Raw genomic sequence first — 19,350 nt, forward strand, 5'->3', positions numbered from 1 at the left:
CCACATAAATAATATCTAGGAGGGGCTGTGGGAAAGACACACATAGGATGCTGTGGGAAGATGGGGAGACAACTGTGCAATCCTTTCAGGTCAAGAGATTCTAATACTTAAAGAGAGTTGTAGATATTGAAGAGAAATAAGGAGGTGGAGAAGAGTGGAGAGTGGTCTTTGTGGGAGAGTAGTGTAGGGAAAAGACATATTGCATTGTTACTAGAGGGCCATTACAAGAAAAAAAAAAAAAACAGGAAGTATTATACAGAACAATTACCTGCAATTTAATGCTACTGGAGCATAAAGTTCCAGGCAGAGAAAGACGTAAATGGGGCTGGAGAGGTAACAGATCACAGAGGGCTTTTATACTCTGATGTGAATCTTCACTGTTATTCCAGGGGAAGGGAGAGAATGACATGGACAATTTAGAAAACTCTGGAAGATGTGCAAAGGATTAATTTAAGGTGAGCAAATCTCAAGAAAGGAAAACCAGTTAGAAAAACATAGCAGTATTTGATAAGAGAGCAATGTGAGAACCTGAGGAAGGTAAACATATTTGTGAAAATAATGTGTCTAAAGTTGGTTCTTGAATGGCAAGGGGTCCAAAAGTTATACTGAAGTCAAAAATTCCCAGGTTACTAATTAGGCCAAACGGATTGTTGTGACACTAACTAAAACAGAGATTGTAAGAACGAGAAAATGAGAAATTCTGTGCTAAGGTGTCTGCAGAACACCCACTTGAGCATGTCTGCTATGCAATGGACTATAAGAATTTAAGTTTGCAGAGAAAGGACTGACAATGTCGATCTGGAAATTATAGCAGTTAGAGGTAGGAGAATGTTCACACTCACCCAGGGAGAGTGTCTGGAGGAAGGCATAGAACCGAGCACTGAATTAAACTGAATAACTACATTTGAGTAATAAGCAGAGAAAGAAAAGCCCATACATTACACTAATTAATATCAGACTTGCCTTAGGGGACAACATAATCTCTCCCATATGTAATTCCCTGATATCCTCTTAATTCTATTAACCCACTGCAATCTGGTTCCTACTTCCTAATAAATTTTCTGGGTTTTTTAAATTATGTTTTTTATTTAGAGATCGCTATATGTGGTTGTGTGCGATAACACACAGAAATCCCATGTGTCTTTTAGCAAGTTTCTGTTGATAAAATCTTGTAAACTATATCACAGCCAGAATATTGGAATTGATATAATCAAGATACAGAACACTTTCTTTTTCCACAAAGATTCCTCATGGCATTTTTTGTTTGCTTGTTTGTTTGTTTTTCAAAGCCAACTGCCTTCCCTTCAACCCCTCATTAACGCAAGTAAGAGCCCACTCATTCTCCATTGCTGTATTTTATCATTTCATGAGTGATATATATGAAAAGCATCATACAGTGCTTTAACTTCTGAGATTGGTTTTTTTGACACAATATAAACTCTGGAGATTCACCCTGGTTGTTAGAGGTATAAAAAGAATGTTTCTTTGTATTGTTGAGTAGATTCTGTGGTATGGGGACACACATTACATTCTAGTTTACCACTCATGTGTTGAGGGATATTTTTTCCAGTTTTTTTTTTTTTTTCTGCTTTTAGGAATGACATTGACATAAATATTTGTGTACTGCTCTTTGTGAGAAGATAGGTTTTCATTTCTTTGGGATGAATAATCTGAAACAGTTTCTGGGTCCTATAACAGGACATATTTAGTTTTTTAAGAGATGCCAAAGTGTTGTTGAGAGCTACTGTAGAATTTTACATTTTCCCCAGCAATTTATGTATATTCCAGTATCTGTGAATCCTTGCTAGCATTTGATGTTGTCACTGGTTTTCTTCTTTTTTAATTTTAGCGATGCTGGTAGATGTGTAGTGACATCTCATTGCAGTTTGAAAACTCTGAAAGAGGTGCAAAGGATTAATTTGAGGTGAACAAATCTCCAGGGAGGGAAACCAGTTAGAAAAATACAGCAGTAGTCAATAGGAGAGAAATATGAGGACTTGAATTTCCCTGTGGTTAATGATGATGAACATATGTTTATGTGCTTATTTGACATATGTAAATCTTGTTTGGTAGACTGTATGAATGTATTTTCATGTCTTTTGCTCAATTCTGTAATCAGATTTTTATTTTTGTTTTTGTTTTACTGTTGAGTTTGAGTTAAATAGTCTCGATATTCCTTTCATGTTGGCTAAATGCTGTGTAAACATTTCCTCCCACTATATATCTTGTCTTTCCAACATAACATACTCTTTCTCACTGTAAAAGTTTTCTACAAAATTTTAATGAAGTTCATTTTACCAGTCTTTCCTTTTATGAACCATACTCATGTGCCAAATCCGTGAATTCTTTACCTAATTCTGTGCCTCAAAGATTTCCTCTTCCTGTTATTTTTTTCTAAAAGTTTTATAGCTTTAAAGTATGTGTAAGCTTCTGATTCATTTTTAGTTAATTTTTATGGATTTAGGTCAAATTGTATATTTCAGGGGTGAGAGGAGCTATGGATGTCCAATCGCTTTAGCACCATTCGTTAAAAAGTCTATCTTTTCTCCATTGACTCGCTTTTGCACTTTGTGATGTCAAACATCAGTTGGACATATTTGTGTGGGTCTATTTCTAAGTTCTCTATTCCGTTCCATTGATTCATGTGTTTCTCTTCCTGACAGTACCACATGTGCTTCATTATTGTAGTTTAGGGTAAGTCTTAAATTGGATAGACTTACTCTTCCCATTTTATACTTTTTCAAAATTCTTTTGGCTACATAGATTCTGTGGTCTTTCCATATATGTTTTAAGATAACTGGCTCTATGTCTACCATTAAAAAAAAATAGCAGCATCTTGGTAAGATTTTCATAGGAATTGTATCAAACTAGTATATCACTTTGGGAAGAATAAATATACTTACTGTGTTGATGTTTTTCAATCCATAAACATGACATGTCTCCAATTATATCTTCTTGAATTTTTTTCTCAACATTGTATAATTTTAAAAGTACAACTTCTATATAAGTTTTATTAGATTCACACCAAAGTATTTTATTTTTAAATTTATATTTATTATGTATATTTCGAATTTCATTGTCCTTGTATTTCTTGCTCATATGGAGAAATACAATTGACTTTTTTTAATGTTTATCTTTTATCCTGTAACCTTGAACTCACTTATTAACTCTAAAAATATATTTGTAGATTTCTTGGGATTGTCTATATAAATAAGCAATCTGCAAATATGGACAGTTTTATTTCTTTCTTCCATTTGGACATGAATATCTTTCATTTCTTTTTCCTGTCTATTGCACTGATGTCTATTGTATACTACTGGTGAGAGAATACATTCTTGTCTTATTCACAATTGTAGGGGAAATAGTTTTTCATCATTAAATATAACTGTACTTGTAGATATTTTTGAGTTCTCTTTATTAAGTTGAATTCTCCTCTATTTTTATTTTTCTGCAAGTTTTTATTAGTTTTATTTTCTGAAAGTTTTATTTAAGTTTTAAATTCCGTCAACATAACGCTGTTGCATCAAATAATAGGATCATGTAGTATTTTTTCTATAGCTTATGAATATGGTCATTTGTAGAGATTGAATTTTGAGTATTTAACAAGCCTTAAGCCCTGAAACACCACTTGGCCATAGTTTGAAATTATTTTCGGGAGGTGGAGCAAGATGAGTAACAGCTTCCTTGCATCTGGGCACCGTGAGTCTGGGGAGATGGGACTCCAGGCATCTCTGGCTGGTGGGATCTGCCTATCATCACCCCTGTGAGGATACAGGGAGTCAGCGAGAGACTTCTGGACCCCAAGAGGAGGACTAAAACAGTGGAAAAATGGCAAGTGGTCGCATGTGTTCAATCCGTCTAAACCCGCCCGCAACTGTAAGTTCAGTAGTAGAGAGACTGCAAACCAGAAAGGCCTTACCTGTGAACTGTTTTGGTGTCTTTGGACTTGGCACTCAGTTGAACTGCCTTGGGGAAAGCCTGAGCGGGAGTGCGGAGAACTTTGGCCGTTGTCTAGGGCCCCAGTCTGAGCCGCTGAGCCAGACAGAGCTAATAGTATTTGGCTGTGGGTCACAGGGAGCCATTGTGAGCAATCTGCCCCGGCAAGCTCCACCCTCAGGGTCACAGAGCTAGAATCGGGTGGGAGCTGGTAACCCCGTGACGAAGTAGCCTAAAAGTGGGGTCTGAGCCGCCTTGCAGCCCTAACCCTCAGGAGCAGAGTGAGACTGGTTTTGGCACACTGGGTAAGTGGATAGCCACTTCAGCAGTGATTCCAGCGACAAGCACTTTCCTGGGAAAGCTTCTGCTCAGCAAGTTTACAAGTTCAAAGTGCGTTTTAAGTGGGCTGAAGAGAGATTTAGGGTGTCTAACTACTGGGGTTTGAGAAATCAGCAGCCTCCAGTCGTATAAGAACTGTGATTAACATCTCATACCCCAGAAGACCATGTGTTGCCAAGACAATATTCAGTAACATAAACATATGGCTTTGTTTTTGGTTGTGTTTTTTTGTTTTTTTGGTTTGGTTGTTTTTTTTTTTGTTTATTTTGATGTTGTTGATGTTGTTGTTTTTTTTTTTAATTTCAACCTTTTCCATAAGATCCTTTTTCTTTCCAATTTTCCTAGTTTAATTATAATTTCCCATTGCTGCCTTTTTCAATAACTAGAACTTCATTTTTGCTTAGTGTTTCAAGCACTATTATTTGTTTTTTCACCCAATTTTATCCCATAAAGTTTTCTGCTTGCTTGTTTTGGTTTGATTTATAGCATTTTTGTCTTTCCTCTCTGCTTGGTGGAGGTGGGGTACTGTGTTTGATAAGGTTAGCAAAGAGCTGCTGACCTCAAGGGAACCACCAAACTGGGCACCCCTAGAAGGTGGGGTTTTCTAAGGTTGTGTCAAAGTACTGTACACCTATATTGCTCTGTCTCCCTCTTTCTGTGCCTCTCTTCTTTTTGTCAACATTCCTTTTACCCACCCACTCTCCTTTCTCTATTTTTCTTTTTTCTTTTTCTTATTACTCGGTCCTCCTTTCTTTCATACCTTTTTTGCTCTTCAACTTTCTCACCCTTCTGGTCCTATAATCCTTAGTCCATAAGAAGTGAAAGGAAAATTAGGGCAAGGAAACAGATAAAAGAAATCACTCATGAGGAGGAATCAGCAGAAAACTCCAGACAACATGAAGAACCAGTCCAGAACAACCCCGCCAAGGGACCATGAGGTAGCTACTGCAGATGATTCCACCTATAAAGAAATGTTAGGAATGACAGAAAGGGAATTTAGAATACACATGTTGAAAACAATGAAAGAAATGATGAAAACAATGAAAAAAACTGCTAATAAAGTGGAAAATAACCAAAAGAAAATCCAAAAACAGAATCAAATAAGAGAAGAATAATATGAAGAATATAAAAAGGATATAGCAGAGCTGAAGGAACTGAATGAAACAGTCAATTAGGGAACTTAAAGATGCAGAGGAAAGTATCAGCAACAGGTTAGACCATGCAGAAGAAAGAATTTCAGAGGTAGAAGACAAAGTTTTTGAGGTAACTCAGATAGTAAAAGAGGCAGAAAAGAAGAGAGAGAAAGCAGAACGTTCATTGTCAGAATTATGGGACTTTATGAAGCGTTCCAACATACGAGTTATAGGAATTCCAGAAGAGGAAGAAGAATGCCCCAGAGGAATGGCAGCCATACTAGAGAATACTATAAAAGAAAATTTCCCAAATATCACCAAAGATTCTGACACACAGCTTTCAGAGGGATATCGGACCCCAGGTCACCTAAGCTCTAACTGAGCTTCTCCAAGACACATTGTGATGAACCTGTCCAAAGTCAAGACAAAAGAAAAGATTCTGCAAGCTTCCAGGAGTAAGCGCCAGTTGACCTACAGGGGCAAATCCATCAGAGTGACCGCAGACTTCTCTAATGAAACTTTCCAAGCAAGAAGACAATGGTCATCTACCTTTAATCTACTTAAACAGAACAATTTCCAGCCCAGAATTCTGTACCCTGCTAAGCTAAGCTTAAAAATTGAGGGAGAAATCAAATCATTTACGGATATACAAACATTGAGGAAATTCGCCACAACAAGACCAGCTCTACAGGAAATACTTCAACCTGCTCTGCACACTGACCACCACAGTGGATCAGCATCAAAGTAAGAACTCAGAAATTAAAGTACAGAACCTAACCTCCACACTGATGCAAAAGATAAAACTAAGCAATGGACTCTCACAAAATAAGATGAATAGAATACTACCACACTTATCAATTATCTCAATAAATGTTAATGGCTTGAATTCCCCACTAAGAGACATAGACTGGCTGACTGGATTAAAAAACACAAGCCATCCATTTGCCGTCTGCAAGAAACACACCTGGCTTCAAAAGACAAATTAAAGCTCCGAGTCAAGGGTTGGAAGACAATTTTTCAGGCAAAAGGAATTCAGAAGAAAAGAGGAGTTGCAATCTTATTTTCATATACATGTGTATTTAAAGCAACTAAAGTCAAAAAAGACAAAGATGGTCACTTTATATTGGTCAAGGGAAAAATACAACAAGAAGACATTTCAATTCTAAATATTTATGCACCCAATTTAAATGCTCCCAGATTCTTGAAACAGACCTTACTCAGTCTGAGCAATATGATATCTAATAATACCATAATAACAAGGGACTTTAACACTCCTCTTAGAGAGCTGGACAAATCCTCTAAACAGAAATTAAACAAAGATATAAGAGATTTAAATGAGACCCTAGAACAACTGTGCTTGACAGACGCATATAGAACACTCCACCCCAAAGATAAAGAATATACATTCTTCTCATCACCCCATGGAACATTCTCCAAAAGTGATCATATCCTGGGCCACAAAACAAATACCAACAGAATCAAAATAATTGAGATTTTACCTTGTATCTTCTCAGACCATAAGGCACTAAAGGTGGAATTCAACTCTAACAAAAATGCTCAACCCCACCCAAAGGCATGGAAATTAAATGATCTTTTGTTGAATAACAGATGGGTGCAGGAAGAAATAAAACAGGAAATCATTAACTTCTTTGAGCATAACAACAATGAAGACACAAGCTACCAAAACCGGTGGGATACTGCAAAAGCAGTTTTGAGAGGAAAATTCATTGCTTTAGATGCCTACATTTGAAAAACAGACAGAGAGCGCATCAACAATCTCACAAGAGATCTTATGGAATTGGAAAAAGAAGAACAATCTAAGCCTAAACTCAGTAGAAGAAAACAAATATCCAAAATCAAATTAGAGATCAATGAAATTGAAAACAAAAGAATCATTCAGAAAATTAATGAAACAAGGAGTTGGTTTTTTGAAAAAAAAAAAAAAAATAGATAAACCATTGGCCAGACTAACGAGGAATAGAAAAGTAAAATCCCTAGTAACCTCAATCAGAAATGATAAAGGGGAAATAACAACTCATCCCACAGAGATACAAGAGATCATCTCTGAATACTACCAGAAACTCTGCGCCGAGAAATTTGACAATGTGAAGGAAATGGATCAATATTTGGAAACGCACCCTCTCCCTAGACTCAGCCAGGAAGAAATAGAGCTCCTGAACAGACCAATTTCAAGCACTGAGATCAAAGAAACAATAAAAAATCTTCCAACCAAAAAATGCCCTGGTCCAGATGGCTTCACACCAGAATTCTATCAAACCTTCAAGGAAGAGCTTATTCCTGTACTACAGAAATTATTCCAAAAAATTGAGGAAGAAGGAATCTTCCCCAACACATTCTATGAAGCAAACATCACCCTGATACCAAAACCAGGAAAAGACCCAAACAAAAGGGAGAATTTCAGACCAATCTCACTCATGAATATAGATGGAAAAATTCTCAACAAAATCCTAGCCAATAGATTACAGCTTATCATCAAAAAAGTCATTCATCATGATCAAGTAGGCTTCATCCCAGGGATGCAAGGCTGGTTTAACATACACAAGTCCATAAACGTTATCCACCATATTAACAGAGGCAAAAATAAAGATCTTATGATCCTCTCAATAGATGCAGAAAAAGCATTTGATAAAATTCAGCATCCTTTTCTAATTAGAACACTGAAGAGTATAGGCATAGGTGGCACATTTCTAAAACTGATTGAAGCTATCTATGACAAACCCACAGCCAATATTTTACTGAATGGAGTAAAACTGAAAGCTTTTCCTCTTAGAACTGGAACCAGACAAGGTTGTCCTCTGTCACCTTTACTATTCAACGTAGTGCTGGAAGTTCTAGCCAATACAATTAGGCAAGACAAGGAAATAAAGGGAATCCAAATGGGAGCAGAGGAGGTCAAACTCTCCCTCCTTGCTGACGACATGATCTTATACTTAGAGAACCCCAAAGACTCAACCACAAGACTCCTAGAAGTCATCAAAAAATACAGTAATGTTTCAGGATATAAAATCAATGTCCATAAGTCAGTAGCCTTGGTATACACCAATAACATTCAAGATGAGAAGCTAATTAAGGACACAACTCCCTTCACCATAGTTTCAAAGAAAATGAAATACCTAGGAATATACCTAACGAAGGAGGTAAAGGACCTCTAAAAGAAAAGTATGAAATCCTCAGAAAGGAAATAGCAGAGGGTATTAACAAATGGAAGAACATACCATGCTCATGGATGGGAAGAATCAACATTGTTAAAATGTCTATACTTCCCAAAGCAATCTACCTATTCAATGCCATTCCTATCAAAGTACCAACATTGTACTTTCAAGATTTGGAAAAAAATGATTCTGCGTTTTGTATGGAACTGGAAAAAACCCCATATAACTAAGGCACTTCTTAGAAATAAAAATAAAGCTGGGGGCATCAGCATACCAGATTTTAGTCTGTACTACAAAGCCATAGTGGTCAAGACAGCATGGTACTGGCACAAAAACAGAGACATAGACACTTGGAATCGAATTGAAAACCAAGAAAGTAAACTAACATCTTACAACTGCCTAATCTTCGATAAACCAAACAAGAACATACCTTGGGGGAAAGACTCCCTATTCAATAAATGGTGTTGGGAGAACTGGATGTCTACATGTAAAAGACTGAAACTGGACCCACACCTTTCCCCACTCACAAAAATTGATTCAAGATGGATAAAGGACTTAAATTTAAGGCAAGAAACAATAAAACTCCTCAAAGAAAGCATAGGAAAAACACTGGAAGATATTGGCCTGGGGAAAGACTTCATGAAGAAGACTGCCATGGCAATTGCAACAACAACAAAAATAAACAAATGGGACTTCATTAAACTGAAAAGCTTCTGTACAGCTAAGGAGATAATAACCAAAGCAAAGAGACAACCTACACAATGGGAAAGGATATTTGCATATTTTCAATCAGACAAAAGCTTGGTAACTAGGATCTATAGAGAACTCAAATTAATCCACATGAAAAAAGCCAACAATCCCATATATCAATGGGCAAGAGACATGAATAGAACTTTCTCTAAAGATGACAGATGAATGGCTAACAAACACATGAAAAATTGTTCATCATCTCTATATATTAGAGAAATGCAAATCAAAACAACCCTGAGATATCATCTAACCCCAGTGAGAATGGCCCACATCACAAAATCTCAAAATTGCAGATGCGGGCGTGGATGTGGAGAGAAGGGAACACTTTTACACTGCTGGTGGGACTGCAAACTCGTACAACCTTTCTGGAAGGAAGTATGGAGAAACCTCCAAGCACTCAAGCTAGACCTCCCATTTGATCCTGCAATCCCATTACTGGGCATCTACCCAGAAGGAAAAAAATCCTTTTATCATAAGGACACTTGTACTAGACTGTTTATTGCAGCTCAATTTACAATCACCAAAATGTGGAAACAGCCTAAATGCCCACCAACCCAGGAACGGATTAACAAGCTGTGGTATATTTATACCATGGAATACTATTCAGCCATTAAAAAAAATGGAGACTTTACATCCTTCGTATTAACCTGGATGGAAGTGGAAGACATTATTCTTAGTAAAGCATCACAAGAATGGAGAGGCATGAATCCTATGCACTCAATTTTGATATGAGGACAATTAATGACAATTAAGGTTATGGGGGGGGAAGCAGAAAGAGGGACAGAGGGAGGGGGGTGGGGCCTTGGTGTGTGTCACACTTTATGGGGGCAAGACATGATTGCAAGAGGGACTTTACCTAACAATTGCAATCAGTGTAACCTGGCTTATTGTACCCTCAATGAATCCCCAACAATTAAAAAAAAAAAAAGAAAAAAATAGCAAACAGGTATAGGAAAAGGTGGTTAACATCAAAAAATCATCAGGGAAACACAATGTCACCTCTTATTTTTAGAGTGGCTCTTATCATAAAGACAGAAGATAACAAGCGTCACAGAAAGTGTGAAATAAAGACAATCCTTATTAACATTAATAAGAATGTAAATTTGTAACACTATTATGGAAGAAACAATGAAGGTTATTCATTTTTTTTTTTTTTTTTTTTTTTTAGACAGAGTCTCACTATGTCACTCCAGAGATAGTGCAGTGGTGTCATCATTGCTCACAGCAACCTCAATCTTTTTGGCTTGATCCATCCTCCTACCTCAGCCACCCTGGTAGCTAGGACTACAGGCTCCCACAATGCTCAGCTAATTTTTCTTTTTCTTTTTTATTTATTTATTTATTTTTTTTCAGTAGAGACAGGGTCTCACTGTTGCTCAAACTCTTGAGCTCAAGCAGTCCCCCTGTGTTGGCCTCCCAGAGTGCTACGATTATAGGCATGAGCCACTGTACCCAGCCAGTATAAAGATTTTCCAAAAATTAAAAATAGAAGGTCCTAGAGTGCTTTTGAGCCTATCTCATTGTAAGTTGCTTTAGGGGTTGATCTTGTATTACATCATATATACATAACTTGTCATATAGTAATAGTGTCATCATGTACCAGCTGAGAGAGAAACATCACCTTCCTTCATCACCCTTTACATGCCAGCATCTGTAATATGATTACCTGAAATATGTACATTTACAATTGTTTCATTATTATGTCTTTTCCTTCAACAATCTTACTTTAGAAAACCAATAGGAAATGAGTATAATGAACACATTCTGGGTGAAGGGAACACTTACAATTTTGATCTGAAATGTACAAAACAAACTATGTAATAAAACACGTGCAATATTCTGAAGTTTAAAAAACAGAAAAAATAATGGCAGTTGTATTTAGCTTTTTATTATTTATTTTGCTTATGTAGTCTTCTTTCCTCTTAATGTTTCAAGTTTCATTTTATAAACTAGTTTTCCTTCTATATAGAGCATTACATTTAGTCATTATTGGGGGTTAGGTGTGGTAGTGAGAAATTCTCTTGGTTTTCGTGTGTCTGATAATGTGTTGATTTCTCCTTTATTCTTGAAATATCTTACATCTTGAAACGAAGGTGTCATTTTTCCCTGCCTACTTTTAGGATTTTTCTCTTGTATTTATTTCCAGAACTTGTATTATGGTGTGTCTAGACATTGATTTATTTGGTTTTATACTATTTAGAGTTTTCTAAGCTCCTTGAATCTATAAATTTTCTGCCAAAATTTAGAAAAATTTCAGAATTATCTATTTGCATAATTTTTAGCCCCATCCTTTTCTCCTCTACTAGAACTGACACAAATGCTTTATCTTTCTTAGAGTCCCACAGATCCTTTGTACACTTTTAGTCAGTTTATTTTTCCTTGGTTGTACAGCTTGTGTCATTTCTATTTTACATGTAACTGATCTTTCTGTCCCTTCTGGTCTACTGTTAACTGACTTTCTGAGCTTTTATTGGGGTTAGTGTATTTTTCCAGTTTCTAAAATTTCAGTGTTTATATTTCCTGTTTGCTAAGACTTTGAATTTCTTTAGCATGATTTTATAATTTTCCATTTGTGAAGCTGCTTTGTAATTGCTTATTGAAGCATTTTTGTCATGGAAATGTAATAAATTCTGCCAGAAAATTCAGAGAGGTCTGCCCCTGCAATGCTGGCATCTATTTTTCTTCCTTTCCCCTCTCCCCCACTGAGTTTAGGATCTTCCTATTCTTGGCATAAGTGATTTTTCATTGAAAAAATCAGACTTTTTTGTATTATGTTATGTGACACTCTGGATCTTATTCTTTTTTTATCTGCCTTTCTCTGATAGAGGAAGGGGAGCAGGGCACTGCCTTGTTATCGCCAGGTAGAGCTAGAAGTCTACATTCTACACTTGGCCATTGTTGACACTTGAATGAAGTGGTTCCTGGATGGGACTTCCGGCTCTGCATATCCTCTCTACTGACACTTTGAGGAGATGGCTTCTTCCATTACTTCTTGGCAATGGTAAAAGTCTTGGCTTCCCAGTAGACTTCTAATTCCACCATAGAAGTCAGTTTTTCTACCACTGGGTGTAGGTGGATGTCCAGGATAATCATATCATCTCCATTGACACTATTGGGGGGCTGTTAATATTATTATTAATAATTTCAATTATAATTTCAATAGCTTTCAAACTTCCAAAGATAATGGATTTCTTTCCATTCTTTTCCATTTCTTCCATGCTTGTAATTGGCCATGGAAAATAAGAGTCTTAGTTCCTTATTCAGCCTTCTCTGATAACCAGCCTAGTAGAAGTGTTTAGGTACCTAGAGCCCAAAAGAATGGAAATCTAGGCTTCCCACACAACTTTTATTCACACAGATAGGCTCCAAAGTATTTTTTGTGCTGTTTAGCGAAACAACTAGAGGTTATTGTATACTAATTTTCAGTCATTTTAGACTGCCCCCTCCCAGTCCTTTGGTTAAAGAGAGCAGGTTTTTATTGGGTTGTTTGTTCTGTAAAGGTTTGCACCTTTAGGCACTTCTAGGTTGGCAGCTTCTTTGGCTCCAAGTGTGGGACAAAAACTAAAGGAGGGGGATTTAACATTTCATTGTTCTGGTGCCAAGGTCTTTAGCTAGCCAGAAAAGCATTCTCTCAGCTTTTAAGAGTCTTCTTATATTCATTTGAGTATAATAACCAGAGTTTTAAGTTATCCTTAGTGGGAGAAGTAGGGAAAATTATATCTAACTACATATTTCTGGAAGTATAAGTCCCAATACGTTTTGATTAACAGATTCAATTATAATTTCAATGGCTTTCAAACTTCCAAAGCTGATGGATTTCTTTCCATCTTTAGAATGACCATATACTTGAGTTTTTAAAAGAATGTGATATGTACATGAGTATTAAATATCTTCTAGTTTTCAAATGCAGGAGCCACTTCATAAATTATATAATCGCTTCTTTTTAAACTTTTCTCCTAATTGTATAGATAGATACAAGGGGTATTTTAAAACTATCTTCTGCATAATTCTTGGACCTCTAACTCTGCTCATCAGACTAGCAGACCCAGGTACTTATTAACTAGAGTGGTAGGAATGAAAGCCAGATAACAGTGGACTGGAGCCTGAATATGAGGGAACTCCATGGGGAAAGCAAGCCATTTGAATGAGAAGGAAATTAGAGTGCAAGACTGATCAACAGAAGTTAGAGTTTTTAGTAAGGAAAAACCTGAACATAGTTTATGGTTAGAAGGCAAGAAGACCGAGATTACGACTGGGGAGTGACAAGGGAAGGTTGTAAAATAATCCTGAAAGCAATGTAAGGTTAAGAATTTCATATCCAGGGAAAGATACTTGCTTTGAGCACATAGAGACTTAATCCAACTTCTGACCTAAGAGAAAAAGAAGTATGAGTAGATTATTAATTGGAGAGATAGAAAGCTGAAAAGTTCATCACAATTGTTCTTTGTTTGTTTGTTTGCTTTTGAGATAAAGTTTCACTTTATCACCCTCTGTAGAGTGCTGTGACATCACAGCTCATAGCAACCTCTAACTCCTGGGCTTAGGCGACTCTCTTACCTCAGCCTCCCAAGTAGCTGGGACTACAGGTGCCCGCCACCAGTGCCTGGATATTTTTTGTTGCAGTTTGGCCTGGGCTGGGTTCAAACCCACCACATGCTTGGTATGTGGGGCCAATGCCCTACCCACTGAGCCACAGGTTCAGCCCATCACTGCAATTGTTTAAATTAAATTCTAGGTAAGGAATTTTCTGAGATGAAAAAAATGACAGGTGTAAAGGAAGTTAGAGTAGTGAAATTTTAGGAAGGTCAGTGATGGAAATGGAGGTGTTTTTTTTGTCCCATCATACTTTACTCATTCAGGTTTAGGGTTAAGACAGTCCTCATTTTATTTATATTTATTTATTTATTTTGTAGAGACAGAGTCTCACTTTGTCACCCTCAGTAGAGATCCATGGCATCACAGCTCATAGCAACCGCCAACTCTTGGGCTTAGGCGATTCTCTTGCCTCAGCCTCCAATAGCTGGGACTACAGGCGCCCACCACAATACCTGGCTATTGTTTTTGTTGCAGTTTGGCTGGGGCTGTATTTGAACCCGCCACCCTCGGTATATGGGGCCGGCGCCCTATTCACTGAGCCACAGGCACTGCTCGACAGTCCTCATTTTAATCCTCCATTAAGATACATAGGAAGGAGTACACAGGGGAATAATCGGTGTGCAAGGATAGTCATGTGTATCAGATAAAGACTCAAATAATAAACAATACATCCAAGATAGGAAAGATGAGAGCCCTGGAAAATCCAAAATTAGCTATGAGAAAATAAAGAAATTCATAAAGCAGAAAATAAAGAAATTCATAAAGAATGAGCTTAATGAGAAGAAGAAAGCAAGAGATGGAAGACTGAAAGAATGGGTAGATAGCAGGGCAGTGGTAGAGAGGTCTACCTGTTCCTAAGAAAGTTGGAGCCTCTGTTTGCAGTGGCAACAGTGATGCTCCTAGCAATGAGTGAATCCATAGTGCAGAGAAATGCTCCCCTTTTTATGCCCAGCCATTCACAATAAGCTGTATTACAATCCTTATAAGTTAAAAATTATGTGGTGTTAAGTAACTGAGATGTATGCTTTATCTGTTACAATAAAATATCCATATTTTGCATGTGAATGTGCAGCTATGTTTTTGACTCAAACTTTCAGAAAAAAAATCTTTCGTTTTAAATTTTTAATTCCAATTTTATTTGTTTAAGTACTTGTTTTTTGCACTATAAAGGAATTTTAGCATTGAATTTTTAAACATATTATGGTATAAAAATTCTACGTAACAAATAATTACAGAACACAAGAACAGAAAAAAAGTACATGAAATTTTATGTACCAGTAGCAAATAGTACTACCCATGTATAATGCCCATCCTTATTTTTCCCTTAAAAATTTGGACAAAAAAGTGTGCATTATACAGGACAAAATAGAATACTTTAAAAAAGATATCAGAGAACAAGACTAGATCTGAATGATGGCTAGTTCCATAGGTTGAAAAGATTTGAAAATGACTTTTATTGTGATTCTCTAATACCTTGATTTTTTAGAATTTTGTTTTGGTTGGAAGTCCAAATTTATCTCTTTATAGACATTAATGCTAGGTTTATTTTTTGTTTATACCTATAACACTTCTATTCCAATTTTTCCAAAGAAACTCATGTAAGAGTCAAAGTTATTTTAATAGATCAGGAAATGCATTGTAAGTTATTTTTAAACTATATTTCTAATTTTTTCAATCATTTCTCAGAAGGAGTGCTGAATTCAGTGTAACACTAGCTCCTACTCAGGTCTCTAACCCGTAAGAGATAGTAAAAAGACACTGAATGTTAACATAGGAAGGTTTTCTTTGGCAGATTCTTTCTCAAGGATGGTCCTATTTTTGCTTGGAAGGAATGCTTTTGATAAGCTGCTTAGGGTAGAGTCGTGAGGCACTATGAGACATTCTCCAAAGGGGAAACATTAAGCAAAATAAATTATTCCTGTGTTGTCTTCTAAGGAGTTGGGTCTGGTTAGTCACATGGCCTTTGTCTGGCTGAATAGTGTCTGCAAGTTTGGGGCCAGTGCTTAGTTGCTTGGCAAAATAGATACTGGTGGGGAAGATTTCACTAGAGGGCTTTATTTCGTACTTTTCTTCCCACTATGCTCAGATTCCACTTGAATTAAGGTTAAATAAATATTATATTTCTTTCAAAGCACTAGAAAATTATTACTTAGCCTAGTAAATTGTCATGACCCAGTCTTGGCCTAGATCACTGGACATGATTTCTAGACTTCTCAACCTCCCAATCTTCATTGTTTGAGAAACCTCAATTTCAGTGTGTCCCTATTAAAAACAAGGCATCCCAAATGGGACACAACTATCTGGGTATGGTTTTGATAGACCCAAAACAGTAGTATGACTTTTCCTATTGTAAATGTTTTGTTTCAATGGATCACATCCACAGGTAACTCCTATTTGGTTTGCTAAGAAATCTATTTTTAAACTGCTCTTACATATGTCTCTGTATGAAGCTTCATTTCCTCCAAGCTTATGCTTAGTCAATAGTTTTGAAATTTCAAGATGGGTTATTTAAAGTAAAAATGTAAAATGTAGACTTGTTAAAAAACTAGAGTTAAACTTTATACAGGAGTACACAACCTCAGTATGCACTGGAATGACAAGCTATGAAATATTTGACATAACAGATTTCTCTTTTAGCATGCTACATTGAGGCAATTTCTGCATCTGAGGGTCTTTGCATAAATAGATGGCACAATGATATATTGTTTTCCTGGCTGTTGTATTTGTTATGCTCCTTGTGGAAGTACTGGTCAAGCAAATCAATAACCACAGAATACATTAACTACTGTACAAAGTATACGAATGTCATAACTGTGGAGGTGAAGGGAAGCTTCCCCTTTGCCTTAGAAGGTTTGCTGAAAGATCAACTCACAATAAGGAAGATTAATGCAAGAAAGAGATTTATTTACCATGCACAGGGAAGGAATCACCAAGTGATTACCCAATATCCCAGTGGGCTCCAGAAATTTATATACTGTCTTTTTAGAGCAGCGGTTCTCAACCTGTGGGTCTCGACCCACAGGAACTGTGTTAAAGGGCTGCGGCATTAGGAAGATTGAGAACCACTGTTTTAGAGGGACGAGGGTTAAAAGGAATCTAGGTAATTCTATTAGGGATTTAAAAAATGGTTACTAGGAAGGATGAATAGATACTTGGGAGAATGAATGAATGGGTGGGGCAGAAACAGACTGACTTGCAAATTATTCTCTTTGGAAACTAACCTGAAAAATACTTTTAAAATGGTTTATGTCAAGTGTTGTTTCATTCCTAATAGTCTTTCCTATAATATATTGAGATAACAGAACAAGGAAAGTCAATTGTTCTTTTTCTAGTTTTATGCAGATAGAGGGAAAACCCTACTAATGGCTATTGATTTCTGAGGACCTTTAATTCAAGATACTCTTCATATCAAGGAATCACATTTTGGTGTGAAGTTTTCTGAGTTTCTTCATACTACATGTGCAAAAAGCAAACACACAAATAAGAAAAAAAAACAAAAACAACGCTAAAGCTTCTGATCTCATCTCCTTTTTTCCCCTAAGCTTAATCACTAAATTTCAATATTTCATCCAAGACCATAGAGATACTTTAACTTAGGAATATAGTAGAGTTTTTTTTTTTTAAAGCAACTCTCCTCATCAAGTTTTAAGAAATACTTGTACACAGTGCTATTCTACAAATAAGCTGCAAAAATAATTTTCTCACAAATATAATTAAATATTAATGTCACAAAACATAGGGCAAGGTGATATTTGGAATTAAGTTTTCAATATAATTTTTAGAAATGGAAATTTTCACTTCTGGCCACAGTACAATAATTACTATAGAACATACTATAAATGTCTGTATGTAACACAATAACTAAGAAAATGCCATGAAGGCTATGTTAACCAGTTCAATGAAAATATTTCAAATTGTATATAAAACCAGCACATTGTATCCCATGATTGCATTAATGTACAAAGCTATGATTTAATTATATATAATATATATAATTTGGTAAGATAAGTGAAATAAATGAAGCTGGCACTGGACAACAGGCAATTCAGGAGTTACGATCACTGGTGAAGGGAAACCAAAGGAAGTGAGCTCTGGCGTCATGTCTAGAGCCTCTTCCTGAATCTTAGCATGGGGATGGGAGCCCTGTCAGAGCACAGTAATCTTGCTGAAACGAGGAGGCAAAAATCCAAGTTTGGAGGATGATATAGTTAGACTTTGCAAAGCAGGGTATGGAGACACAGAGAAAGAGCACTAAGTCTGCATAGAATATCCACTAGGTGTTTGCTCACTAATATAGCAAAAACATCTGGGACAATTTGTTACCAGCATTCTTAGACTACAAAAATGGCAAAAGAAAAATTCATATTAAATGAAACATAAGCTAATAAAACCTCAGAACCTCAAAAAGGAAGAAAAATACTGTAGATGTAGTATAAGTGTTAGCAACTATAGATTTTTGCTCATCATTTAAAAAATAGGTAAACATATAATCAAATATTTAAAGCAAAAGTAAAAATTCATTGAGGAGTTTGTGATACATACACAAGCAGATATATGACAACCATAGGAGAAAGTATGAAGACAATGAAAGTATACTTACATTTCTTAGTGTTGAAAGCAGCATAATATTAAAGGTGGAACGTGATAAGTTAAAGGTTTATTTTGTAAACCTAGAAAAACCACTAAAAATTTGTAAAGGGGTATAGCAAATAAGCTTATAAAGGAACATAATGGAAAATGGTCTACTTAGGAGACTGAGGCAGGAGGATTGCTTGAGCCCAGGAGTTATAGGCTGCGTTGAGCTATGATGATGTCACTGCACATTAGCCTGGCAACATAGCAAGACCCTCTCTGGGGGAAAAAAAAAAAATCTCAAATAACTAAACAAAAAAGGAAGAAAGAATATAGAGAAACAAATCAGATGAGAAAAATCAAATGCAAATATAGAATACAACTTATGGTGAGCTCAAATAAAAGCACATCAATAATTACATTAAATGTAAGTCAGTCATCTATATATCCCAAGTTAAAGGCCAAAGCTGTTAGACTGGAGAATAATAGCAAGACACAATTAAATTCATTTTAAATATAAAGTCCTCAATAGGAAAAAAGTAAAAGGATTTAAAAAAAGATATACAACACTAACCTTATCAAGAAGAAAGGTAATATAACTATATGACTATCTGACAAAAGCATATCTTACAATAAAGAATGTTACTAGGGTTTAAAATAAGCTTAGTAATAACAAAAAATTAATTTCTTAAGAAGAAAGATCTTAAATGCACATGCCCTGAAAGAGATTGAAAATACATGAAATAAAAAAAGTGGTAGAAGAAGAAATTGACACACCCACAATTATAGTTAGATGATAGTTTTCATAATTGATAGAAAAGTAGATGGAAAATCAGAATATAGAAGAACAG

Source organism: Nycticebus coucang, chromosome 4 (genome assembly GCF_027406575.1).
Source record: "Nycticebus coucang isolate mNycCou1 chromosome 4, mNycCou1.pri, whole genome shotgun sequence".
NCBI lineage: Eukaryota > Metazoa > Chordata > Mammalia > Primates > Lorisidae > Nycticebus > Nycticebus coucang.